Here is a 27,820-nt window from a genome sequence, read left to right as displayed (position 1 = left end):
GTTGATGTTGAGATTTTTCTAAGCATTCACATCTGAAAGTTTGAAAGCAAAGAATCACAGTACCTACAAAGTATCTACTCTTAATTAGTATCATATCTGTAAATATTAAAGAGACTCAAAAGAAAGACTTTATTTATTCATATCTTAAGTTAATATAGATTTATTTAGGAACACTACTGTCTTCTATAGAAAAGAAATGTACAAGTCATCGAAAAATTTAACCATAGGAGTCACATTTTACTAAATTCACTCACTTGAAAATCATAAAGCCAAGATTCATAAGTACCTGCAAAGAATAGTCTCATTCAGTTTGGGCACATGAGACTTTTTGAAACATTAACAAAGAATCATCCCATTAATACATAGGGATTTTGTTTTGGACAATGTTATGAGAGCTATTTTCGGAAATTGACAAAATCTAATTTGAAATGGCTAGCTTTACTGAATCAACTAAAAACAATAAGATGAAAATGACAAGGAGTCATGGGCTCGTCCGGGATTTGAACCCGGGACCTCTCGCACCCTAAGCGAGAATCATACCCCTAGACCAACGAGCCATTTAGAAGCAAAAATTTAAGTGCATTTTTCGAATTTTTAAAAGCAAAAAGAAGTAATTATTTTAAAAATGTAATTTTGCCAAAAAGAAACTTGTAAAGTATAGAAAATATTACCTTTAACTAGATATTTTACAATGTAAACCCATTTCAATATTGCAATTTTATTATATATGATGCATACAGTGTTTGGGTTTTTCTGGGGAATAATCAGAGAATCTATCACACTCTATGTGAGAAGAACATTTTTAGACCAATAAGCAACACAAGAGAACATGATTTAGCTGTGTTTTGTGTCAAAATGAGACTGTTCTTTAAATACACTCCAGGTCAACAATGTTGGAGAGATTTGTTTATCTGATATGGTTCCATATGGTTGATTTTCTTACGAAGTATGCACTTATGAAAGTGTAAGTTTTTATTAATATAACATATTGTTGATGTTGAGATTTTTCTAAGCATTCACATCTGAAAGTTTGAAAGCAAAGAATCACAGTACCTACAAAGTATCTACTCTTAATTAGTATCATATCTGTAAATATTAAAGACACTCAAAAGAAAGACTTTATTTATTCATATCTTAAGTTAATATAGATTTATTTAGGAACACTACTGTCTTCTATAGAAAAGAAATGTACAAGTCATCGAAAATGTAACCATAGGAGTCACATTTTACTAAATTTACTCACTTGAAAATCATAAAGCCAAGATTCATAAGTACCTGCAAAGAATAGTCTCATTCAGTTTGGGCACATGAGACTTTTTGAAACATTAACAAAGAATCATCCCATTAATACATAGGGATTTTGTTTTGGACAATGTTATGAGAGCTATTTTCGGAAATTGACAAAATCTAACTTGAATTGGCTAGCTTTACTGAATCAACTAAAAACAATAAGATGAAAATGACAAGGAGTCATGGGCTCGTCCGGGATTTGAACCCGGTACCTCTCGCACCCTAAGCGAGAATCATACCCCTAGACCAACGAGCCATTTAGAAGCAAAAATTTAAGTGCATTTTTCGAATTTTTAAAAGCAAAAAGAAGTAATTATTTTAAAAATGTAATTCTGCCAAAAAGAAACTTGTAAAGTATAGAAAATATTACCTTTAACTAGATATTTTACAATGTAAACCCATTTCAATATTGCAATTTTATTATATATGATGCCTACAGTGTTTGGGTTTTTCTGGGGAATAATCAGAGAATCTATCACACTCTATGTGAGAAGAACGTTTTTAGACCAATAAGCAACACAAGAGAACATGATTTGGCTGTGTTTTGTGTCAAAATGAGACTGTTCTTTAAATACACTCCAGGTCATCTATGTTGGAGAGATTTGTTTATCTGATATGGTTCCATATGGTTGATTTTCTTACGAAGTATGCACTTATGAAAGTGTAAGTTTTTATTAATATAACATATTGTGTATGTTGAGATTTTTCTAAGCATTCACATCTGAAAATTTGAAAGCCAAGAATCACAGTACCTACAAAGTACCTACTCTTTATTAGTATCATATCTGTAAATAATAAAGACACTCAAACGAAAGACTTTATTTATTCATATCTTAAGTTAATATAGATTTATTTAGGAACACTACTGTCTTCTATAGAAAAGAAATGTACAAGTCATCGAAAATGTAACCATAGGAGTCACATTTTACTAAATTTACTCACTTGAAAATCATAAAGCCAAGATTCATAAGTACCTGCAAAGAATAGTCTCATTCAGTTTGGGCACATGAGACTTTTTGAAACATTAACAAAGAATCATCCCATTAATACATAGGGATTTTGTTTTGGACAATGTTATGAGAGCTATTTTCGGAAATTGACAAAATCTAATTTGAAATGGCTAGCTTTACTGAATCAACTAAAAACAATAAGATGAAAATGACAAGGAGTCATGGGCTCGTCCGGGATTTGAACCCGGGACCTCTCGCACCCTAAGCGAGAATCATACCCCTAGACCAACGAGCCATTTAGAAGCAAAAATTTAAGTGCATTTTTCGAATTTTTAAAAGCAAAAAGAAGTAATTATTTTAAAAATGTAATTCTGCCAAAAAGAAACTTGTAAAGTATAGAAAATATTACCTTTAACTAGATATTTTACAATGTAAACCCATTTCAATATTGCAATTTTATTATATATGATGCCTACAGTGTTTGGGTTTTTCTGGGGAATAATCAGAGAATCTATCACACTATATGTGAGAAGAACGTTTTTAGACCAATAAGCAACACAAGAGAACATGATTTAGCTGTGTTTTGTGTCAAAATGAGACTGTTCTTTAAATACACTCCAGGTCAACAACGTTGGAGAGATTTGTTTATCTGATATGGTTCCATATGGTTGATTTTCTTACGAAGTATGCACTTATGAAAGTGTAAGTTTTTATTAATATAACATATTGTTGATGTTGAGATTTTTCTAAGCATTCACATCTGAAAGTTTGAAAGCAAAGAATCACAGTACCTACAAAGTATCTACTCTTAATTAGTATCATATCTGTAAATATTAAAGACACTCAAAAGAAAGACTTTATTTATTCATATCTTAAGTTAATATAGATTTATTTAGGAACACAACTGTCTTCTATAGAAAAGAAATGTACAAGTCATTGAAAATGTAACCATAGGAGTCACATTTTACTAAATTTACTCACTTGAAAATCATAAAGCCAAGATTCATAAGTACCTGCAAAGAATAGTCTCATTCAGTTTGGGCACATGAGACTTTTTGAAACATTAACAAAGAATCATCCCATTAATACATAGTGATTTTGTTTTGGACAATGTTATGAGAGCTATTTTCGGAAATTGACAAAATCTAATTTGAAATGGCTAGCTTTACTGAATCAACTAAAAACAATAAGATGAAAATGACAAGGAGTCATGGGCTCGTCCGGGATTTGAACCCGGGACCTCTCGCACCCTAAGTGAGAATCATACCCCTAGACCAACAAGCCATTTAGAAGCAAAAATTTAAGTGCATTTTTCGAATTTTTAAAAGCAAAAAGAAGTAATTATTTTAAAAATGTAATTCTGCCAAAAAGAAACTTGTAAAGTATAGAAAATATTACCTTTAACTAGATATTTTACAATGTAAACCCATTTCAATATTGCAATTTTATTATATATGATGCCTACAGTGTTTGGGTTTTCTGGGAAATAATCAGAGAATCTATCACAGTCTATGTGAGAAGAACGTTTTTAGACCAATAAGCAACACAAGAGAACATGATTTAGCTGTGTTTTGTGTCAAAATGAGACTGTTCTTTAAATACACTCCAGGTCATCTACGTTGGAGAGATTTGTTTATCTGATATGGCTCCATATGGTTGATTTTCTTACGAAGTATGCACTTATGAAAGTGTAAGTTTTTATTAATATAACATATTGTGTATATTGAGATTTTTCTAAGCATTCACATCTGAAAATTTGAAAGCCAAGAATCACAGTACCTACAAAGTACCTACTCTTTATTAGTATCATATCTGTAAATAATAAAGACACTCAAACGAAAGACTTTATTTATTCATATCTTAAGTTAATATAGATTTATTTAGGAACACTACTGTCTTCTATAGAAAAGAAATGTACAAGTCATCGAAAATGTAACCATAGGAGTCACATTTTACTAAATTTACTCACTTGAAAATCATAAAGCCAAGATTCATAAGTACCTGCAAAGAATAGTCTCATTCAGTTTGGGCACATGAGACTTTTTAAACATTTACTAAGAATCATCCCATTAATACATAGGGATTTTGTTTTGGACAATGTTATGAGAGCTATTTTTGGAAATTGACAAAATCTAACTTGAAATGGCTAGCTTTACTGAATCATCTAAAAACAATAAGATGAAAATGACAAGGAGTCATGGGCTCGTCCATCATTTGAACCCGGGACCTCTTGCACCCTAAGCGAGAATCATACCCCTAGACCAACGAGCCATTCAGAAACAATATTTTAAGTGCGTTTTTCGAATTTTTAAAAGCAAAAAGAAGTAATTATTTTAAAAATGTAATTCTGCCAAAAAGAAACTTGTAAAGTATAGAAAATATTACCTTTAACTAGATATTTTACAATGTAAAACCCATTTCAATATTGCAATTTTATTATATATGATGCCTACAATGTTTGGGTTTTTCTGGGGAATAATCAGAGAATCTATCACACTCTATGTGAGAAGAACGTTTTTAGACCAATAAGCAACACAAGAGAACATGATTTAGCTGTGTTTTGTGTCAAAATGAGACTGTTCTTTAAATACACTCCAGGTCAACAACGTTGGAGAGATTTGTTTATCTGATATGGTTCCATATGGTTGATTTTCTTACGAAGTATGCACTTATGAAAGTGTAAGTTTTTATTAATATAACATATTGTTGATGTTGAGATTTTTCTAAGCATTCACATTTGAAAGTTTGAAAGCAAAGAATCACAGTACCTACAAAGTATCTACTCTTAATTAGTATCATATCTGTAAATATTAAAGACACTCAAAAGAAAGACTTTATTTATTCATATCTTAAGTTAATATAGATTTATTTAGGAACACTACTGTCTTCTATAGAAAAGAAATGTACAAGTCATCGAAAATGTAACCATAGGAGTCGCATTTTACTAAATTTACTCACTTGAAAATCATAAAGCCAAGATTCATAAGTACCTGCAAAGAATAGTCTCATTCAGTTTGGGCACATGAGACTTTTTGAAACATTAACTAAGAATCATCCCATTAATACATAGGGATTTTGTTTTGGACAATATTATGAGAGCTATTTTCGGAAATTGACAAAATCTAATTTGAAATGGCTAGCTTTACTGAATCAACTAAAAACAATAAGATGAAAATGACAAGGAGTCATGGCCTCGTCCGGGATTTGAACCCGGGACCTCTCGCACCCTAAGCGAGAATCATACCCCTAGACCAACGAGCCATTTAGAAGCAAAAATTTAAGTGCATTTTTCGAATTTTTAAAAGCAAAAAGAAGTAATTATTTTAAAAATGTAATTCTGCCAAAAAGAAACTTGTAAAGTATAGAAAATATTACCTTTAACTAGATATTTTACAATGTAAACCCATTTCAATATTGCAATTTTATTATATATGATGCCTACAGTGTTTGGGTTTTTCTGGGGAATAATCAGAGAATCTATCACACTCTATGTGAGAAGAACGTTTTTAGACCAATAAGCAACACAAGAGAACATGATTTAGCTGTGTTTTGTGTCAAAATGAGACTGTTCTTTAAATACACTCCAGGTCAACAACGTTGGAGAGATTTGTTTATCTGATATGGTTCCATATGGTTGATTTTCTTACGAAGTATGCACTTATGAAAGTGTAAGTTTTTATTAATATAACATATTGTTGATGTTGAGATTTTTCTAAGCATTCACATCTGAAAGTTTGAAAGCAAAGAATCACAGTACCTACAAAGTATCTACTCTTAATTAGTATCATATCTGTAAATATTAAAGACACTCAAAAGAAAGACTTTATTTATTCATATCTTAAGTTAATATAGATTTATTTAGGAACACAACTGTCTTCTATAGAAAAGAAATGTACAAGTCATTGAAAATGTAACCATAGGAGTCACATTTTACTAAATTTACTCACTTGAAAATCATAAAGCCAAGATTCATAAGTACCTGCAAAGAATAGTCTCATTCAGTTTGGGCACATGAGACTTTTTGAAACATTAACAAAGAATCATCCCATTAATACATAGTGATTTTGTTTTGGACAATGTTATGAGAGCTATTTTCGGAAATTGACAAAATCTAATTTGAAATGGCTAGCTTTACTGAATCAACTAAAAACAATAAGATGAAAATGACAAGGAGTCATGGGCTCGTCCGGGATTTGAACCCAGGACCTCTCGCACCCTAAGTGAGAATCATACCCCTAGACCAACAAGCCATTTAGAAGCAAAAATTTAAGTGCATTTTTCGAATTTTTAAAAGCAAAAAGAAGTAATTATTTTAAAAATGTAATTCTGCCAAAAAGAAACTTGTAAAGTATAGAAAATATTACCTTTAACTAGATATTTTACAATGTAAACCCATTTCAATATTGCAATTTTATTATATATGATGCCTACAGTGTTTGGGTTTTCTGGGAAATAATCAGAGAATCTATCACAGTCTATGTGAGAAGAACGTTTTTAGACCAATAAGCAACACAAGAGAACATGATTTAGCTGTGTTTTGTGTCAAAATGAGACTGTTCTTTAAATACACTCCAGGTCATCTACGTTGGAGAGATTTGTTTATCTGATATGGTTCCATATGGTTGATTTTCTTACGAAGTATGCACTTATGAAAGTGTAAGTTTTTATTAATATAACATTTTGTGTATATTGAGATTTTTCTAAGCATTCACATCTGAAAATTTGAAAGCCAAGAATCACAGTACCTACAAAGTACCTACTCTTTATTAGTATCATATCTGTAAATAATAAAGACACTCAAACGAAAGACTTTATTTATTCATATCTTAAGTTAATATAGATTTATTTAGGAACACTACTGTCTTCTATAGAAAAGAAATGTACAAGTCATCGAAAATGTAACCATAGGAGTCACATTTTACTAAATTTACTCACTTGAAAATCATAAAGCCAAGATTCATAAGTACCTGCAAAGAATAGTCTCATTCAGTTTGGGCACATGAGACTTTTTAAACATTAACTAAGAATCATCCCATTAATACATAGGGATTTTGTTTTGGACAATGTTATGAGAGCTATTTTTGGAAATTGACAAAATCTAACTTGAAATGGCTAGCTTTACTGAATCAACTAAAAACAATAAGATGAAAATGACAAGGAGTCATGGGCTCGTCCATCATTTGAACCCGGGACCTCTTGCACCCTAAGCGAGAATCATACCCCTAGACCAACGAGCCATTCAGAAACAATATTTTAAGTGCGTTTTTCGAATTTTTAAAAGCAAAAAGAAGTAATTATTTTAAAAATGTAATTCTGCCAAAAAGAAACTTGTAAAGTATAGAAAATATTACCTTTAACTAGATATTTTACAATGTAAAACCCATTTCAATATTGCAATTTTATTATATATGATGCCTACAATGTTTGGGTTTTTCTGGGGAATAATCAGAGAATCTATCACACTCTATGTGAGAAGAACGTTTTTAGACCAATAAGCAACACAAGAGAACATGATTTAGCTGTGTTTTGTGTCAAAATGAGACTGTTCTTTAAATACACTCCAGGTCAACAACGTTGGAGAGATTTGTTTATCTGATATGGTTCCATATGGTTGATTTTCTTACGAAGTATGCACTTATGAAAGTGTAAGTTTTTATTAATATAACATATTGTTGATGTTGAGATTTTTCTAAGCATTCACATTTGAAAGTTTGAAAGCAAAGAATCACAGTACCTACAAAGTATCTACTCTTAATTAGTATCATATCTGTAAATATTAAAGACACTCAAAAGAAAGACTTTATTTATTCATATCTTAAGTTAATATAGATTTATTTAGGAACACTACTGTCTTCTATAGAAAAGAAATGTACAAGTCATCGAAAATGTAACCATAGGAGTCGCATTTTACTAAATTTACTCACTTGAAAATCATAAAGCCAAGATTCATAAGTACCTGCAAAGAATAGTCTCATTCAGTTTGGGCACATGAGACTTTTTGAAACATTAACTAAGAATCATCCCATTAATACATAGGGATTTTGTTTTGGACAATGTTATGAGAGCTATTTTCGGAAATTGACAAAATCTAATTTGAAATGGCTAGCTTTACTGAATCAACTAAAAACAATAAGATGAAAATGACAAGGAGTCATAAGCTCGTCCGGGATTTGAACCCGGGACCTCTCGCACCCTAAGTGAGAATCATACCCCTAGACCAACGAGCCATTTAGAAGCAAAAATTTAAGTGCATTTTTCGAATTTTTAAAAGCAAAAAGAAGTAATTATTTTAAAAATGTAATTCTGCCAAAAAGAAACTTGTAAAGTATAGAAAATATTACCTTTAACTAGATATTTTACAATGTAAACCCATTTCAATATTGCAATTTTATTATATATGATGCCTACAGTGTTTGGGTTTTTCTGGGGAATAATCAGAGAATCTATCACACTCTATGTGAGAAGAACGTTTTTAGACCAATAAGCAACACAAAAGAACATGATTTAGCTGTGTTTTGTGTCAAAATGAGACTGTTCTTTAAATACACTCCAGGTCATCTACGTTGGAGAGATTTGTTTATCTGATATGGTTCCATATGGTTGATTTTCTTACGAAGTATGCACTTATGAAAGTGTAAGTTTTTATTAATATAACATATTGTGTATGTTGAGATTTTTCTAAGCATTCACATCTGAAAATTTGAAAGCCAAGAATCACAGTACCTACAAAGTACCTACTCTTTATTAGTATCATATCTGTAAATAATAAAGACACTGAAACGAAAGACTTTATTTATTCATATCTTAAGTTAATATAGATTTATTTAGGAACACTACTGTCTTCTATAGAAAAGAAATGTACAAGTCATCGAAAATGTAACCATAGGAGTCACATTTTACTAAATTTACTCACTTGAAAATCATAAAGCCAAGATTCATAAGTACCTGCAAAGAATAGTCTCATTCAGTTTGGGCACATGAGACTTTTTTAAACATTAACTAAGAATCATCCCATTAATACATAGGGATTTTGTTTTGGACAATGTTATGAGAGCTATTTTTGGAAATTGACAAAATCTAACTTGAAATGGCTAGCTTTACTGAATCATCTAAAAACAATAAGATGAAAATGACAAGGAGTCATGGGCTCGTCCAGGATTTGAACCCGGGACCTCTTGCACCCTAAGCGAGAATCATACCCCTAGACCAACGAGCCATTCAGAAACAATATTTTAAGTGCGTTTTTCGAATTTTTAAAAGCAAAAAGAAGTAATTATTTTAAAAATGTAATTCTGCCAAAAAGAAACTTGTAAAGTATAGAAAATATTACCTTTAACTAGACATTTTACAATGTAAACCCATTTCAATATTGCAATTTTATTATATATGATGCCTACAGTGTTTGGGTTTTTCTGGGGAATAATCAGAGAATCTATCACACTCTATGTGAGAAGAACGTTTTTAGACCAATAAGCAACACAAGAGAACATGATTTAGCTGTGTTTTGTGTCAAAATGAGACTGTTCTTTAAATACACTCCAGGTCAACAACGTTGGAGAGATTTGTTTATCTGATATGGTTCCATATGGTTGATTTTCTTACGAAGTATGCACTTATGAAAGTGTAAGTTTTTATTAATATAACATATTGTTGATGTTGAGATTTTTCTAAGCATTCACATCTGAAAGTTTGAAAGAAAAGAATCACAGTACCTACAAAGTATCTACTCTTAATTAGTATCATATCTGTAAATATTAAAGACACTCAAAAGAAAGACTTTATTTATTCATATCTTAAGTTAATATAGATTTATTTAGGAACACTACTGTCTTCTATAGAAAAGAAATGTACAAGTCATCGAAAATGTAACCATAGGAGTCACATTTTACTAAATTTACTCACTTGAAAATCATAAAGCCAAGATTCATAAGTACCTGCAAAGAATAGTCTCATTCAGTTTGGGCACATGAGACTTTTTAAACATTAACTAAGAATCATCCCATTAATACATAGGGATTTTGTTTTGGACAATGTTATGAGAGCTATTTTTGGAAATTGACAAAATCTAACTTGAAATGGCTAGCTTTACTGAATCATCTAAAAACAATAAGATGAAAATGACAAGGAGTCATGGGCTCGTCCATCATTTGAACCCGGGACCTCTTGCACCCTAAGCGAGAATCATACCCCTAGACCAACGAGCCATTCAGAAACAATATTTTAAGTGCGTTTTTCGAATTTTTAAAAGCAAAAAGAAGTAATTATTTTAAAAATGTAATTCTGCCAAAAAGAAACTTGTAAAGTATAGAAAATATTACCTTTAACTAGATATTTTACAATGTAAAACCCATTTCAATATTGCAATTTTATTATATATGATGCCTACAATGTTTGGGTTTTTCTGGGGAATAATCAGAGAATCTATCACACTCTATGTGAGAAGAACGTTTTTAGACCAATAAGCAACACAAGAGAACATGATTTAGCTGTGTTTTGTGTCAAAATGAGACTGTTCTTTAAATACACTCCAGGTCAACAACGTTGGAGAGATTTGTTTATCTGATATGGTTCCATATGGTTGATTTTCTTACGAAGTATGCACTTATGAAAGTGTAAGTTTTTATTAATATAACATATTGTTGATGTTGAGATTTTTCTAAGCATTCACATTTGAAAGTTTGAAAGCAAAGAATCACAGTACCTACAAAGTATCTACTCTTAATTAGTATCATATCTGTAAATATTAAAGACACTCAAAAGAAAGACTTTATTTATTCATATCTTAAGTTAATATAGATTTATTTAGGAACACTACTGTCTTCTATAGAAAAGAAATGTACAAGTCATCGAAAATGTAACCATAGGAGTCGCATTTTACTAAATTTACTCACTTGAAAATCATAAAGCCAAGATTCATAAGTACCTGCAAAGAATAGTCTCATTCAGTTTGGGCACATGAGACTTTTTGAAACATTAACTAAGAATCATCCCATTAATACATAGGGATTTTGTTTTGGACAATGTTATGAGAGCTATTTTCGGAAATTGACAAAATCTAATTTGAAATGGCTAGCTTTACTGAATCAACTAAAAACAATAAGATGAAAATGACAAGGAGTCATAAGCTCGTCCGGGATTTGAACCCGGGACCTCTCGCACCCTAAGTGAGAATCATACCCCTAGACCAACGAGCCATTTAGAAGCAAAAATTTAAGTGCATTTTTCGAATTTTTAAAAGCAAAAAGAAGTAATTATTTTAAAAATGTAATTCTGCCAAAAAGAAACTTGTAAAGTATAGAAAATATTACCTTTAACTAGATATTTTACAATGTAAACCCATTTCAATATTGCAATTTTATTATATATGATGCCTACAGTGTTTGGGTTTTTCTGGGGAATAATCAGAGAATCTATCACACTCTATGTGAGAAGAACGTTTTTAGACCAATAAGCAACACAAAAGAACATGATTTAGCTGTGTTTTGTGTCAAAATGAGACTGTTCTTTAAATACACTCCAGGTCATCTACGTTGGAGAGATTTGTTTATCTGATATGGTTCCATATGGTTGATTTTCTTACGAAGTATGCACTTATGAAAGTGTAAGTTTTTATTAATATAACATATTGTGTATGTTGAGATTTTTCTAAGCATTCACATCTGAAAATTTGAAAGCCAAGAATCACAGTACCTACAAAGTACCTACTCTTTATTAGTATCATATCTGTAAATAATAAAGACACTGAAACGAAAGACTTTATTTATTCATATCTTAAGTTAATATAGATTTATTTAGGAACACTACTGTCTTCTATAGAAAAGAAATGTACAAGTCATCGAAAATGTAACCATAGGAGTCACATTTTACTAAATTTACTCACTTGAAAATCATAAAGCCAAGATTCATAAGTACCTGCAAAGAATAGTCTCATTCAGTTTGGGCACATGAGACTTTTTTAAACATTAACTAAGAATCATCCCATTAATACATAGGGATTTTGTTTTGGACAATGTTATGAGAGCTATTTTTGGAAATTGACAAAATCTAACTTGAAATGGCTAGCTTTACTGAATCATCTAAAAACAATAAGATGAAAATGACAAGGAGTCATGGGCTCGTCCAGGATTTGAACCCGGGACCTCTTGCACCCTAAGCGAGAATCATACCCCTAGACCAATGAGCCATTCAGAAACAATATTTTAAGTGCGTTTTTCGAATTTTTAAAAGCAAAAAGAAGTAATTATTTTAAAAATGTAATTCTGCCAAAAAGAAACTTGTAAAGTATAGAAAATATTACCTTTAACTAGACATTTTACAATGTAAACCCATTTCAATATTGCAATTTTATTATATATGATGCCTACAGTGTTTGGGTTTTTCTGGGGAATAATCAGAGAATCTATCACACTCTATGTGAGAAGAACGTTTTTAGACCAATAAGCAACACAAGAGAACATGATTTAGCTGTGTTTTGTGTCAAAATGAGACTGTTCTTTAAATACACTCCAGGTCAACAACGTTGGAGAGATTTGTTTATCTGATATGGTTCCATATGGTTGATTTTCTTACGAAGTATGCACTTATGAAAGTGTAAGTTTTTATTAATATAACATATTGTTGATGTTGAGATTTTTCTAAGCATTCACATCTGAAAGTTTGAAAGAAAAGAATCACAGTACCTACAAAGTATCTACTCTTAATTAGTATCATATCTGTAAATATTAAAGACACTCAAAAGAAAGACTTTATTTATTCATATCTTAAGTTAATATAGATTTATTTAGGAACACTACTGTCTTCTATAGAAAAGAAATGTACAAGTCATCGAAAATGTAACCATAGGAGTCACATTTTACTAAATTTACTCACTTGAAAATCATAAAGCCAAGATTCATAAGTACCTGCAAAGAATAGTCTCATTCAGTTTGGGCACATGAGACTTTTTTAAACATTAACTAAGAATCATCCCATTAATACATAGGGATTTTGTTTTGGACAATGTTATGAGAGCTATTTTTGGAAATTGACAAAATCTAACTTGAAATGGCTAGCTTTACTGAATCATCTAAAAACAATAAGATGAAAATGACAAGGAGTCATGTGCTCGTCCAGGATTTGAACCCGGGACCTCTTGCACCCTAAGCGAGAATCATACCCCTAGACCAACGAGCCATTCAGAAACAATATTTTAAGTGCGTTTTTCGACTTTTTAAAAGCAAAAAGAAGTAATTATTTTAAAAATGTAATTCTGCCAAAAAGAAACTTGTAAAGTATAGAAAATATTACCTTTAACTAGACATTTTACAATGTAAACCCATTTCAATATTGCAATTTTATTATATATGATGCCTACAGTGTTTGGGTTTTTCTGGGGAATAATCAGAGAATCTATCACACTCTATGTGAGAAGAACATTTTTAGACCAATAAGCAACACAAGAGAACATGATTTAGCTGTGTTTTGTGTCAAAATGAGACTGTTCTTTAAATACACTCCAGGTCAACAACGTTGGAGAGATTTGTTTATCTGATATGGTTCCATATGGTTGATTTTCTTACGAAGTATGCACTTATGAAAGTGTAAGTTTTTATTAATATAACATATTGTTGATGTTGAGATTTTTCTAAGCATTCACATCTGAAAGTTTGAAAGCAAAGAATCACAGTACCTACAAAGTACCTACTCTTTATTAGTATCATATCTGTAAATAATAAAGACACCCAAACGAAAGACTTTATTTATTCATATCTTAAGTTAATATAGATTTATTTAGGAACACTACTGTCTTCTATAGAAAAGAAATGTACAAGTCATCGAAAATGTAACCATAGGAGTCACATTTTACTAAATTTACTCACTTGAAAATCATAAAGCCAAGATTCATAAGTACCTGCAAAGAATAGTCTCATTCAGTTTGGGCACATGAGACTTTTTGAAACATTAACAAAGAATCATCCCATTAATACATAGGGATTTTGTTTTGGACAATGTTATGAGAGCTATTTTCGGAAATTGACAAAATCTAATTTGAAATGGCTAGCTTTACTGAATCAACTAAAAACAATAAGATGAAAATGACAAGGAGTCAAGGGCTCGTCCAGGATTTGAACCCGGGACCTCTCGCACCCTAAGCAAGAATCACACCCCTAGACCAACGAGCCATTCAGAAACAATATTTTAAGTGCGTTTTTCGAATTTTTAAAAGCAAAAAGAAGTAATTATTTTAAAAATGTAATTCTGCCAAAAAGAAACTTGTAAAGTATAGAAAATATTACCTTTAACTAGATATTTTACAATGTAAAACCCATTTCAATATTGCAATTTTATTATATATGATGCCTACAATGTTTGGGTTTTTCTGGGGAATAATCAGAGAATCTATCACACTCTATGTGAGAAGAACGTTTTTAGACCAATAAGCAACACAAGAGAACATGATTTAGCTGTGTTTTGTGTCAAAATGAGACTGTTCTTTAAATACACTCCAGGTCAACAACGTTGGAGAGATTTGTTTATCTGATATGGTTCCATATGGTTGATTTTCTTACGAAGTATGCACTTATGAAAGTGTAAGTTTTTATTAATATAACATATTGTTGATGTTGAGATTTTTCTAAGCATTCACATCTGAAAGTTTGAAAGCAAAGAATCACAGTACCTACAAAGTACCTACTCTTTATTAGTATCATATCTGTAAATAATAAAGACACTCAAACGAAAGACTTTATTTATTCATATCTTAAGTTAATATAGATTTATTTAGGAACACTACTGTCTTCTATAGAAAAGAAATGTACAAGTCATCGAAAATGTAACCATAGGAGTCACATTTTACTAAATTTACTCACTTGAAAATCATAAAGCCAAGATTCATAAGTACCTGCAAAGAATAGTCTCATTCAGTTTGGGCACATGAGACTTTTTGAAACATTAACAAAGAATCATCCCATTAATACATAGGGATTTTGTTTTGGACAATGTTATGAGAGCTATTTTCGGAAATTGACAAAATCTAATTTGAAATGGCTAGCTTTACTGAATCAACTAAAAACAATAAGATGAAAATGACAAGGAGTCATGGGCTCGTCCGGGATTTGAACCCGGGACCTCTCGCACCCTAAGCGAGAATCATACCCCTAGACCAACGAGCCATTTAGAAGCAAAAATTTAAGTGCATTTTTCGAATTTTTAAAAGCAAAAAGAAGTAATTATTTTAAAAATGTAATTCTGCCAAAAAGAAACTTGTAAAGTATAGAAAATATTACCTTTAACTAGATATTTTACAATGTAAAACCCATTTCAATATTGCAATTTTATTATATATGATGCCTACAGTGTTTGGGTTTTTCTGGGGAATAATCAGAGAATCTATCACACTCTATGTGAGAAGAAAGTTTTTAGACCAATAAGCAACACAAGAGAACATGATTTAGCTGTGTTTTGTGTCAAAATGAGACTGTTCTTTAAATACACTCCAGGTCAACAACGTTGGAGAGATTTGTTTGTCTGATATGGTTCCATATGGTTGATTTTCTTACGAAGTATGCACTTATGAAAGTGTAAGTTTTTATTAATATAACATATTGTTGATGTTGAGATTTTTCTAAGCATTCACATCTGAAAGTTTGAAAGCAAAGAATCACAGTACCTACAAGGTATCTACTCTTAATTAGTATCATATCTGTAAATATTAAAGACACTCAAAAGAAAGACTTTATTTATTCATATCTTAAGTTAATATAGATTTATTTAGGAACACTACTGTCTTCTATAGAAAAGAAATGTACAAGTCATCGAAAATGTAACCATAGGAGTCACATTTTACTAAATTTACTCACTTGAAAATCATAAAGCCAAGATTCATAAGTACCTGCAAAGAATAGTCTCATTCAGTTTGGGCACATGAGACTTTTTTAAACATTAACTAAGAATCATCCCATTAATACATAGGGATTTTGTTTTGGACAATGTTATGAGAGCTATTTTTCGAAATTGACAAAATCTAACTTGAAATGGCTAGCTTTACTGAATCATCTAAAAACAATAAGATGAAAATGACAAGGAGTCATGGGCTCGTCCAGGATTTGAACCCGGGACCTCTTGCACCCTAAGCGAGAATCATACCCCTAGACCAACGAGCCATTCAGAAACAATATTTTAAGTGCGTTTTTCGAATTTTTAAAAGCAAAAAGAAGTAATTATTTTAAAAATGTAATTCTGCCAAAAAGAAACTTGTAAAGTATAGAAAATATTACCTTTAACTAGACATTTTACAATGTAAACCCATTTCAATATTGCAATTTTATTATATATGATGCCTACAGTGTTTGGGTTTTTCTGGGGAATAATCAGAGAATCTATCACACTCTATGTGAGAAGTACGTTTTTAGACCAATAAGCAGCACAAGAGAACATGATGTAGCTGTGTTTTGTGTCAAAATGAGACTGTTCTTTAAATACACTCCAGGTCATCTACGTTGGAGAGATTTGTTTATCTGATATGGTTCCATATGGTTGATTTTCTTACGAAGTATGCACTTATGAAAGTGAAAGTTTTTATTAATATAACATATTGTTGATGTTGAGATTTTTCTAAGCATTCACATCTGAAAATTTGAAAGCCAAGAATGACAGTACCTACATAGTACCTACTCTTTATTAGTATCATATCTGTAAATAATAAAGACACTCAAAAGAAAGACTTTATTTATTCATATCTTAAGTTAATATAGATTTATTTAGGAACACTACTGTCTTCTATAGAAAAGAAATGTACAAGTCATCGAAAATGTAACCATAGGAGTCACATTTTACTAAATTTACTCACTTGAAAATCATAAAGCCAAGATTCATAAGTACCTGCAAAGAACAGTCTCATTCAGTTTGGGCACATGAGACTTTTTGAAACATTAACAAAGAATCATCCCATTAATACATAGGGATTTTGTTTTGGACAATGTTATGAGAGCTTTTTTTGGAAATTGACAAAATCTAACTTCAAATGGCTAGCTTTACTGAATCAACTAAAAACAATAAGATGAAGATGACTATAAGTCATGGGCTCGTCCGGGATTTGAACCTGGGACCTCTCGCACCCTAAGCGAGAATCATACCCCTGGACCAACGAGCCATTCAAAAGGAAAAATTTAAGTGCGTTTTTCGAATTTTTAAAAGCAAAAAGAAGTAATTATTTTAAAAATTTAATTCTGACAAAAAGAAACTTGTAAAGTAGAGAAAATATTACCTTTAACTAGACATTTTACAATGTAAACCCATTTCAATTTTGCAATTTTATTATATATGATGCCTACAGTGTTTGGGTTTTTCTGGGGAATAATCAGAGAATCTATCACACTCTATGTGAGAAGTACGTTTTTAGACCAATAAGCAGCACAAGAGAACATGATGTAGCAGTGTTTTGTGTCAAAATGAGACTGTTCTTTAAATACACTCCAGGTCATCTACGTTGGAGTGATTTGTTTATCTGATATGGTTCCATATGGTTGATTTTCTTACAAAGTATGCACTTATGAAAGTGTAAGTTTTTATTAATATAACATATTGTTGATGTCGAGATTTTTCTAAGCATTCACATCTGAAAATTTAAAAGCCAAGAATCACAGTACCTACAAAGTACCTACTCTTTATTAGTATCATATCTGTAAATAATAAAGACACTCAAAAGAAAGACTTTATTTATTCATATCTTAAGTTAATATAGATTTATTTAGGAACACTACTGTCTTCTATAGAAAAGAAATGTACAAGTCATCGAAAATGTAACCATAAAAGTCACATTTTACTAAATTTACTCACTTGAAAATCATAAAGCCAAGATTCATAAGTACCTGCAAAGAATAGTCTCATTCAGTTTGGGCACATGAGACTTTTTGAAACATTAACTAAGAATCATCCCATTAATACATAGGGATTTTGTTTTGGACAATGTTATGAGAGCTATTTTTGGAAATTGACAAAATCTAACTTCAAATGGCTAGCTTTACTGAATCAACTAAAAACAATAAGATGAAAATGACAAGGAGTCATGGGCTCGTCCAGGATTTGAATCTGGGACCTTTTGCACCCTAAGCGAGAATCATACCCCTAGACCAACGAGCCATTCAGAAACAATATTTTAAGTGCGTTTTTCGAATTTTTAAAAGCAAAAAGAAGTAATTATTTTAAAAATGTAATTCTGCCAAAAAGAAACTTGTAAAGTATAGAAAATATTACCTTTAACTAGACATTTTACAATGTAAACCCATTTCAATATTGCAATTTTATTATATATGATGCCTACAGTGTTTGGGTTTTTCTGGGGAATAATCAGAGAATCTATCACACTCTATGTGAGAAGCACGTTTTTAGACCAATAAGCAGCACAAGAGAACATGATTTAGCTGTGTTTTGTGTCAAAATGAGACTGTTCTTTAAATACACTCCAGGTCATCTACGTTGGAGAGATTTGTTTATCTGATATGGTTCCATATGGTTGATTTTCTTACGAAGTATGCACTTATGAAAGTGTAAGTTTTTATTAATATAACATATTGTTGATGTTGAGATTTTTCTAAGCATTTACATCTAAAAATTTGAAAGCCAAGAATGACAGTACCTACAAAGTACCTACTCTTTATTAGTATCATATCTGTAAATAATAAAGACACTCAAAAGAAAGACTTTATTTATTCATATCTTAAGTTAATATAGATTTATTTAGGAACACTACTGTCTTCTATAGAAAAGAAATGTACAAGTCATCGAAAATGTAACCATAGGAGTCACATTTTACTAAATTTACTCACTTGAAAATCATAAAGCCAAGGTTCATAAGTACCTGCAAAGAATAGTCTCATTCAGTTTGGGCACATGAGACTTTTTGAAACATTAACTAAGAATCATCCCATTAATACATAGGGATTTTGTTTTGGACAATGTCATGTGAGCAATTTTTGGAAATTGACAAAATCTAACTTCAAATGGCTAGCTTTACTGAATCAACTAAAAACAATAAGATGACAATGACAAGGAGTCATGGGCTCGTCCGGGATTTGAACCCGGGATCTCTTGCACCCTAAGCGAGAATCATACCCCTAGACCAACGAGCCATTCAGAACCAAAGATTTAAGTGCGTTTTTCGAATTTTTAAAAGAAAAAAGAAGTAATTATTTTAAAAGTTTTATTCTGACTAAAAGAAACTTGTAAAGTAGAGAAAATATTACCTTTAACTAGACATTTTACAATTTAAACCCATTTCAATTTTGCAATTTTATTATATATAATGCCTACAGTGTTTGGGTTTTTCTGGGGAATAATCAGAGAATCTATCACACTCTATGTGAGAACTAAGTTTTTAGACGAATAAGCAACACAAGAGAACATGATTTAGCTGTGTTTTGTGTCAAAATGAGACTGTTCTTTAAATACACTCCAGGTCATCTACGTTGGAGAGATTTGTTTATCTGATATGGTTCCATATGGTTGATTTTCTTACGAAGTATGCACTTATGAAAGTGTAAGTTTTTATTAATATAACATATTGTTGATGTTGAGAATTTTCTAAGCATTCACATCTGAAAATTTGAAAGCCAAGAATCACAGTACCTACAAAGTACCTACTCTTTATTAGTTTCATATCTGTAAAAATTAAAGACACTCAAAAGAAAGACTTTATTTATTCACAACTTAAGTTAATATAGATTTATTTTGGAACACTTCTGTCTTCTATAGAAAAGAAATGTACGAGTCATTGAAAATTTAACCATAGGAGTCACATTTTACTAAATTTACTCACTTGAAAATCATAAAGCCAAGATTCATAAGTACCTGCAAAGAATAGTCTCATTCAGTTTGGGCACATAAAACTTTTTGAAACATTAACTAAGAATCATCCCATTAATACATAGGGATTTTGTTTTGGACAATGTTATGAGAGCTATTTTGGGAAATTGACAAAATCTATCTTCAAATGGCTAGCTTTACTGAATCAACTAAAAACAATAAGATGAAAATTACAAGGAGTCATGGGCTCGTCCGGGATTTGAACCCGGGACCTCTCGCACCCTAAGCGAGAATCATACCCCTAGACCAACGAGCCATTCAGAAGCATAAATTTTAGTGAGTTTTTCGAATTTTTAAAAGCAAAAAGAAGTAATTATTTTAAAAATTTAATTCTGACAAAAAGAAAATTGCAAAGTATAGAAAATATTACCTTTAACTAGACATTTTACAATGTTAACCCATTTCAATATTGCAATTTTATTATATATGATGCCTACAGTATTTGGATTTTTCTGGGGAATAATCAGAGAATCTATCACACTCTATGGGAGAAGTACGTTTTTAGACCAATAAGCAACACAAGAGAACATGATTTAGCTGTGTTTTGTGTCAAAATGAGACTGTTCTTTAAATACACTCCAGGTCATCTACGTTGGAGAGATTTGTTTATCTGATATGGTTCCATATGGTTGATTTTCTTACGAAGTATGCACTTATGAAAGTGTAAGTTTTTATTAATATAACATATTGTTGATGTTGAGAATTTTCTAAGCATTCACATCTGAAAATTTGAAAGCCAAGAATCACAGTACCTACAAAGTACCTACTCTTTATTAGTTTCATATCTGTAAATAATAAAGACACTCAAAAGAAATACTTTATTTATTCACAACTTAAGTTAATATAGATTTATTTTGGAACACTTCTGTCTTCTATAGAAAAGAAATGTACGAGTCATTGAAAATTTAACCATAGGAGTCACATTTTACTAAATTTACTCACTTGAAAATCATAAAGCCAAGATTCATAAGTACCTGCAAAGAATAGTCTCATTCAGTTTGGGCACATGAGACTTTTTGAAACATTAACTAAGAATCATCCCATTAATACATAGGGATTTTGTTTTGGACAATGTTATGAGAGCTATTTTGGGAAATTGACAAAATCTATCTTCAAATGGCTAGCTTTACTGAATCAACTAAAAACAATAAGATGAAAATTACAAGGAGTCATGGGCTCATCCGGGATTTGAACCCGGGACCTCTCGCACCCTAAGTGAGAATCATACCGCTAGACCAACGAGCCATTCAGAAGCATAAATTTTAGTGAGTTTTTCGAATTTTTAAAAGCAAAAAGAAGTAATTATTTTAAAAATTTAATTCTGACAAAAAGAAAATTGCAAAGTATAGAAAATATTACCTTTAACTAGACATTTTACAATGTTAACCCATTTCAATATTGCAATTTTATTATATATGATGCCTACAGTATTTGGATTTTTCTGGGGAATAATCAGAGAATCTATCACACTCTATGGGAGAAGTACGTTTTTAGACCAATAAGCAACACAAGAGAACATGATTTAGCTGTGTTTTGTGTCAAAATGAGACTGTTCTTTAAATACACTCCAGGTCATCTACGTTGGAGAGATTTGTTTATCTGATATGGTTCCATATGGTTGATTTTCTTACGAAGTATGCACTTATGAAAGTGTAAGTTTTTATTAATATAACATATTGTTGATGTTGAGAATTTTCTAAGCATTCACATCTGAAAATTTGAAAGCCAAGAATCACAGTACCTACAAAGTACCTACTCTTTATTAGTTTCATATCTGTAAATAATAAAGACACTCAAAAGAAATACTTTATTTATTCACAACTTAAGTTAATATAGATTTATTTTGGAACACTTCTGTCTTCTATAGAAAAGAAATGTACGAGTCATTGAAAATTTAACCATAGGAGTCACATTTTACTAAATTTACTCACTTGAAAATCATAAAGCCAAGATTCATAAGTACCTGCAAAGAATAGTCTCATTCAGTTTGGGCACATAAAACTTTTTGAAACATTAACTAAGAATCATCCCATTAATACATAGGGATTTTGTTTTGGACAATGTTATAAGAGCTATTTTGGGAAATTGACAAAATCTATCTTCAAATGGCTAGCTTTACTGAATCAACTAAAAACAATAAGATGAAAATTACAAGGAGTCATGGGCTCGTCCGGGATTTGAACCCGGGACCTCTCGCACCCTAAGCGAGAATCATACCCCTAGACCAACGAGCCATTCAGAAGCATTAATTTAAGTGAGTTTTTCGAATTTTTAAAAGCAAAAAGAAGTAATTATTTTAAAAATTTAATTCTGACAAAAAGAAAATTGCAAAGTATAGAAAATATTACCTTTAACTAGACATTTTACAATGTAAACCCATTTCAATATTGCAATTTTATTATATATGATGCCTACAGTGTTTAGGTTTTTCTGGGGAATAATCAGAGAATTTATCACACTCTATGTGAGAAATACGTCTTTAGACCAATAAGCAACACAAGAGAACATGATTTACCTGTGTTTTGTGTCAAAATGAGACTGTTCTTTAAATACACTCCAGGTCATCTACGTTGGAGAGATTTGTTTATCTGATATGGTTACATATGGTTGATTTTCTTACGAAGTATGCACTTATGAAAGTGTAAGTTTTTATTAATATAACATATTGTTGATGTTGAGATTTTTCTAAGCATTCACATCTGAAAATTTGAAAGCCAAGAATCACAGTACCTACAAAGTACCTACTCTTTATTAGTATCATATCTGTAAATAATAAAGACACTCAAAAGAAAGACTTTATTTATTCACAACTTAAGTTAATATAGATTTATTTTGGAACACTTTTGTCTTCTATAGAAAAGAAATGTACAAGTCATTGAAAATTTAACCATAGGAGTCACATTTTACTAAATTTACTCACTTGAAAATCATAAAGCCAAGATTCATAAGTACTTGCAAAGAATAGTCTCATTCAGTTTGGGCACATGAGACTTTTTGAAACATTAACTAAGAATCATCCCATTAAAACATAGAGATTTTGTTTTGGACAATGTTATGAGAGCTATTTTGGGAAATTGACAAAATCTATCTTCAAATGGCTAGCTTTACTGAATCAACTAAAAACAAAAAGATGAAAATGACTATAAGTCATGGGCTCGTCCGGGATTTGAACCTGGGACCTCTCGCACCCTAAGCGAGAAACATACCTCTAGACCAACGAGCCATTCAGAAGCAAAAATTTAAATGTGTTTTTCGAATTTTTAAAAGCAAAAAGAAGTAATTATTTTAAAAATTTAATTCTGACAAAAAGAAAATTGCAAAGTATAGAAAATATTACCTTTAACTAGACATTTTACAATGTTAACCCATTTCAATATTGCAATTTTATTATATATGATGCCTACAGTATTTGGATTTTTCTGGGGAATAATCAGAGAATCTATCACACTCTATGGGAGAAGTACGTTTTTAGACCAATAAGTAACACAAGAGAACATGATTTAGCTGTGTTTTGTGTCAAAATGAGACTGTTCTTTAAATACACTCCAGGTCATCTACGTTGGAGAGATTTGTTTATCTGATATGGTTCCATATGGTTGATTTTCTTACGAAGTATGCACTTATGAAAGTGTAAGTTTTTATTAATATAACATATTGTTGATGTTGAGAATTTTCTAAGCATTCACATCTGAAAATTTGAAAGCCAAGAATCACAGTACCTACAAAGTACCTACTCTTTATTAGTTTCATATCTGTAAATAATAAAGACACTCAAAAGAAATACTTTATTTATTCACAACTTAAGTTAATATAGATTTATTTTGGAACACTTCTGTCTTCTATAGAAAAGAAATGTACGAGTCATTGAAAATTTAACCATAGGAGTCACATTTTACTAAATTTACTCACTTGAAAATCATAAAGCCAAGATTCATAAGTACCTGCAAAGAATAGTCTCATTCAGTTTGGGCACATAAAACTTTTTGAAACATTAACTAAGAATCATCCCATTAATACATAGGGATTTTGTTTTGGACAATGTTATAAGAGCTATTTTGGGAAATTGACAAAATCTATCTTCAAATGGCTAGCTTTACTGAATCAACTAAAAACAATAAGATGAAAATTACAAGGAGTCATGGGCTCGTCCGGGATTTGAACCCGGGACCTCTCGCACCCTAAGCGAGAATCATACCCCTAGACCAACGAGCCATTCAGAAGCATTAATTTAAGTGAGTTTTTCGAATTTTTAAAAGCAAAAAGAAGTAATTATTTTAAAAATTTAATTCTGACAAAAAGAAAATTGCAAAGTATAGAAAATATTACCTTTAACTAGACATTTTACAATGTAAACCCATTTCAATATTGCAATTTTATTATATATGATGCCTACAGTGTTTAGGTTTTTCTGGGGAATAATCAGAGAATTTATCACACTCTATGTGAGAAATACGTCTTTAGACCAATAAGCAACACAAGAGAACATGATTTAGCTGTGTTTTGTGTCAAAATGAGACTGTTCTTTAAATACACTCCAGGTCATCTACGTTGGAGAGATTTGTTTATCTGATATGGTTACATATGGTTGATTTTCTTACGAAGTATGCACTTATGAAAGTGTAAGTTTTTATTAATATAACATATTGTTGATGTTGAGATTTTTCTAAGCATTCACATCTGAAAATTTGAAAGCCAAGAATCACAGTACCTACAAAGTACCTACTCTTTATTAGTATCATATCTGTAAATAATAAAGACACTCAAAAGAAAGACTTTATTTATTCACAACTTAAGTTAATATAGATTTATTTTGGAACACTTCTGTCTTCTATAGAAAAGAAATGTACAAGTCATTGAAAATTTAACCATAGGAGTCACATTTTACTAAATTTACTCACTTGAAAATCATAAAGCCAAGATTCATAAGTACTTGCAAAGAATAGTCTCATTCAGTTTGGGCACATGAGACTTTTTGAAACATTAACTAAGAATCATCCCATTAAAACATAGAGATTTTGTTTTGGACAATGTTATGAGAGCTATTTTGGGAAATTGACAAAATCTATCTTCAAATGGCTAGCTTTACTGAATCAACTAAAAACAAAAAGATGAAAATGACTATAAGTCATGGGCTCGTCCGGGATTTGAACCTGGGACCTCTCGCACCCTAAGCGAGAAACATACCTCTAGACCAACGAGCCATTCAGAAGCATAAATTTAAATGTGTTTTTCGAATTTTTAAAAGCAAAAAGAAGTAATTATTTTAAAAATTTAATTCTGACAAAAAGAAAATTGTAATGTATAGAACATATTATCTTTAACTAGACATTTTACAATGTAAACCCATTTCAATAATAATATATATGATGCCTACAGTGTTTAGGTTTTTCTGGGGAATAATCAGAGAATCTATCACACTCTATGTGAGAAGTACGTTTTCAGACCAATAAGCAGCACAAGAGAACATGATTTAGCTTTGTTTTGTGTCAAAATGAGACTGTTCTTTAAATACACTCCAGGTCATCTACGTTGGAGAGATTTGTTTATCTGATATGGTTTAATAGGGTTGATTTTCTTACGAAGTATGCACTTATGAAAGTGTATTTTTTTATTAATATAACATATTGTTGATGTTGAGATTTTTCTAAGCATTCACATCTGAAAATTTGAAAGCCAAGAATCACAGTACCTACAAAGTACCTACTCTTTATTAGTTTCATATCTGTAAATAATAAAGACACTCAAAAGAAAGACTTTATTTATTCACAACTTAAGTTAATATAGATTTATTTTGGAACACTTCTGTCTTCTATAGAAAAGAAATGTACGAGTCATTGAAAATTTAACCATAGGAGTCACATTTTGCTAAATTTACTCACTTGAAAATCATAAAGCCAAGATTCATAAGTACCTGCAAAGAATAGTCTCATTCAGTTTGGGCACATAAATTTTTTTGAAACATTAACTAAGAATCATCCCATTAATACATAGGGATTTTGTTTTGGACAATGTTATGAGAGCTATTTTGGGAAATTGACAAAATCTATCTTGAAATGGCTAGCTTTACTGAATCAACTAAAAACAATAAGATGAAAATTACAAGGAGTCATGGGCTCGTCCAGGATTTGAACCTGGGACCTCTCGCACCCTAAGCAAGAATCATACCCCTAGACCAACGAGCCATTCAGAATCAAAAATTTAAGTGAGTTTTTCGAATTTTTAAAAGCAAAAAGAAGTAATTATTTTAAAAATTTAATTCTGACAAAAAGAAAATTGCAAAGTATAGAAAATATTACCTTTAACTAGACATTTTACAATGTTAACCCATTTCAATATTGCAATTTTATTATATATGATGCCTACAGTATTTGGATTTTTCTGGGGAATAATCAGAGAATCTATCACACTCTATGGGAGAAGTACGTTTTTAGACCAATAAGCAACACAAGAGAACATGATTTAGCTGTGTTTTGTGTCAAAATGAGACTGTTCTTTAAATATACTCCAAGTCATCTACGTTGGAGAGATTTGTTTATCTGATATGGTTCCATATGGTTGATTTTCTTACGAAGTATGCACTTATGAAAGTGAAACTTTTTATTAATATAACATATTGTTGATGTTGAGATTTTTCTAAGCATTCACATCTGAAAATTTGAAAGCCAAGAATCAAAGTACCTACAAAGTACCTAACCTTTATTAGTATCATATCTGTAAATAATAAAGACACTCAAAAGAAAGACTTTATTTATTCACAACTTAAGTTAATATAGATTTATTTAGGAACACTACTGTCTTCTATAGAAAAGAAATGTACAAGTCATTGAAAATGTAACCATAGGAGTCACATTTTACTAAATTTACTCACTTGAAAATCATAAAGCCAAGATTCATAAGTACCTGCAAAGAATAGTCTCATTCAGTTTGGGCACATGAGACTTTTTGAAACATTAACTAAGAATCATCCCATTAATACATAGGGATTTTGTTTTGGACAATGTTATGAGAGCTATTTTCGGAAATTGACAAAATCTATCTTCAAATGGCTAGCTTTACTGAATCAACTAAAAACAATAAGATGAAAATTACAAGGAGTCATGGGCTCGTCCGTGATTTAAACCCGGGACCTCTCGCACCCTAAGCGAGAATCATACCCCTAGACCAACGAGCTATTCAGAAGCAAAAATTTAAGTGCGTTTTTCGAATTTTTAAAAGCAAAAGAAGTAATTATTTAAAAATTTTTATTCTGCCAAAAAGAAACTTGTAAAGTATAGAAAATATTACCTTTAACTAGACATTTTACAATGTAAACCCATTTTAATATTGCAATTTTATTATATATGATGCCTACACTGTTTAGGTTTTTCTGGGGAATAATCAGAGAATCTATCACACTCTATGTGAGAAGTACATTTTTAGACCAATAAGCAGCACAAGAGAACATGATTTAGCTGTGTTTTGTGTCAAAATGAGACTGTTCTTTAAATACACTCCAGGTCATCTACGTTGGAGAGATTTGTTTATCTGATATGGTTCCATATGGTTGATTTTCTTACGAAGTATGCACTTATGAAAGTGTAAGTTTTTATTATTATAGCATATTGTTGATGTTGAGATTTTTCTAAGCATTCACATCTGAAAATTTGAAAGCCAAGAATCACAGTACCTACAAAGTACCTACTCTTTATTAGTATCATATCTGTAAATAATAAAGACACTCAAAAGAAAGACTTTATTTA

General features: G+C 30.9%; 14 non-coding genes across 14 annotated transcripts; all 14 read right to left on the bottom strand.

The window, feature by feature from the left end:
* Window positions 1–485: 485 nt before the first annotated feature.
* Window positions 486–557, bottom strand: TRNAP-AGG (transfer RNA proline (anticodon AGG)). The gene has a single exon. It is a non-coding gene; the product is annotated as a tRNA-Pro (tRNA).
* Window positions 558–1,474: 917 nt separating this feature from the next.
* On the bottom strand, window positions 1,475–1,546 carry TRNAP-AGG (transfer RNA proline (anticodon AGG)). Its single transcript has one exon. It is a non-coding gene; the product is annotated as a tRNA-Pro (tRNA).
* A 917-nt stretch (window positions 1,547–2,463) lies between these two features.
* TRNAP-AGG (transfer RNA proline (anticodon AGG)) lies at window positions 2,464–2,535 on the bottom strand. Its single transcript has one exon. It is a non-coding gene; the product is annotated as a tRNA-Pro (tRNA).
* A 917-nt stretch (window positions 2,536–3,452) lies between these two features.
* TRNAP-AGG (transfer RNA proline (anticodon AGG)) lies at window positions 3,453–3,524 on the bottom strand. The gene has a single exon. It is a non-coding gene; the product is annotated as a tRNA-Pro (tRNA).
* Window positions 3,525–5,428: 1,904 nt separating this feature from the next.
* Window positions 5,429–5,501, bottom strand: TRNAP-AGG (transfer RNA proline (anticodon AGG)). The gene has a single exon. It is a non-coding gene; the product is annotated as a tRNA-Pro (tRNA).
* Window positions 5,502–8,395: 2,894 nt separating this feature from the next.
* Window positions 8,396–8,467, bottom strand: TRNAP-AGG (transfer RNA proline (anticodon AGG)). The gene has a single exon. It is a non-coding gene; the product is annotated as a tRNA-Pro (tRNA).
* A 2,895-nt stretch (window positions 8,468–11,362) lies between these two features.
* TRNAP-AGG (transfer RNA proline (anticodon AGG)) lies at window positions 11,363–11,434 on the bottom strand. The gene has a single exon. It is a non-coding gene; the product is annotated as a tRNA-Pro (tRNA).
* Window positions 11,435–15,319: 3,885 nt separating this feature from the next.
* TRNAP-AGG (transfer RNA proline (anticodon AGG)) lies at window positions 15,320–15,391 on the bottom strand. Its single transcript has one exon. It is a non-coding gene; the product is annotated as a tRNA-Pro (tRNA).
* A 3,885-nt stretch (window positions 15,392–19,276) lies between these two features.
* Window positions 19,277–19,348, bottom strand: TRNAP-AGG (transfer RNA proline (anticodon AGG)). Its single transcript has one exon. It is a non-coding gene; the product is annotated as a tRNA-Pro (tRNA).
* Window positions 19,349–20,265: 917 nt separating this feature from the next.
* TRNAP-AGG (transfer RNA proline (anticodon AGG)) lies at window positions 20,266–20,337 on the bottom strand. The gene has a single exon. It is a non-coding gene; the product is annotated as a tRNA-Pro (tRNA).
* A 917-nt stretch (window positions 20,338–21,254) lies between these two features.
* TRNAP-AGG (transfer RNA proline (anticodon AGG)) lies at window positions 21,255–21,326 on the bottom strand. The gene has a single exon. It is a non-coding gene; the product is annotated as a tRNA-Pro (tRNA).
* Window positions 21,327–22,243: 917 nt separating this feature from the next.
* On the bottom strand, window positions 22,244–22,315 carry TRNAP-AGG (transfer RNA proline (anticodon AGG)). The gene has a single exon. It is a non-coding gene; the product is annotated as a tRNA-Pro (tRNA).
* A 1,906-nt stretch (window positions 22,316–24,221) lies between these two features.
* On the bottom strand, window positions 24,222–24,293 carry TRNAP-AGG (transfer RNA proline (anticodon AGG)). Its single transcript has one exon. It is a non-coding gene; the product is annotated as a tRNA-Pro (tRNA).
* A 1,898-nt stretch (window positions 24,294–26,191) lies between these two features.
* Window positions 26,192–26,263, bottom strand: TRNAP-AGG (transfer RNA proline (anticodon AGG)). The gene has a single exon. It is a non-coding gene; the product is annotated as a tRNA-Pro (tRNA).
* Window positions 26,264–27,820: the final 1,557 nt, after the last annotated feature.

The sequence above is a fragment of the Mixophyes fleayi genome, chromosome 1 (genome assembly GCF_038048845.1).
Source record: "Mixophyes fleayi isolate aMixFle1 chromosome 1, aMixFle1.hap1, whole genome shotgun sequence".
Taxonomy (NCBI): domain Eukaryota; kingdom Metazoa; phylum Chordata; class Amphibia; order Anura; family Limnodynastidae; genus Mixophyes; species Mixophyes fleayi.
Note: the sequence above shows the minus strand (reverse complement) of the source record. Positions and strands in the feature narration are given on the sequence as shown.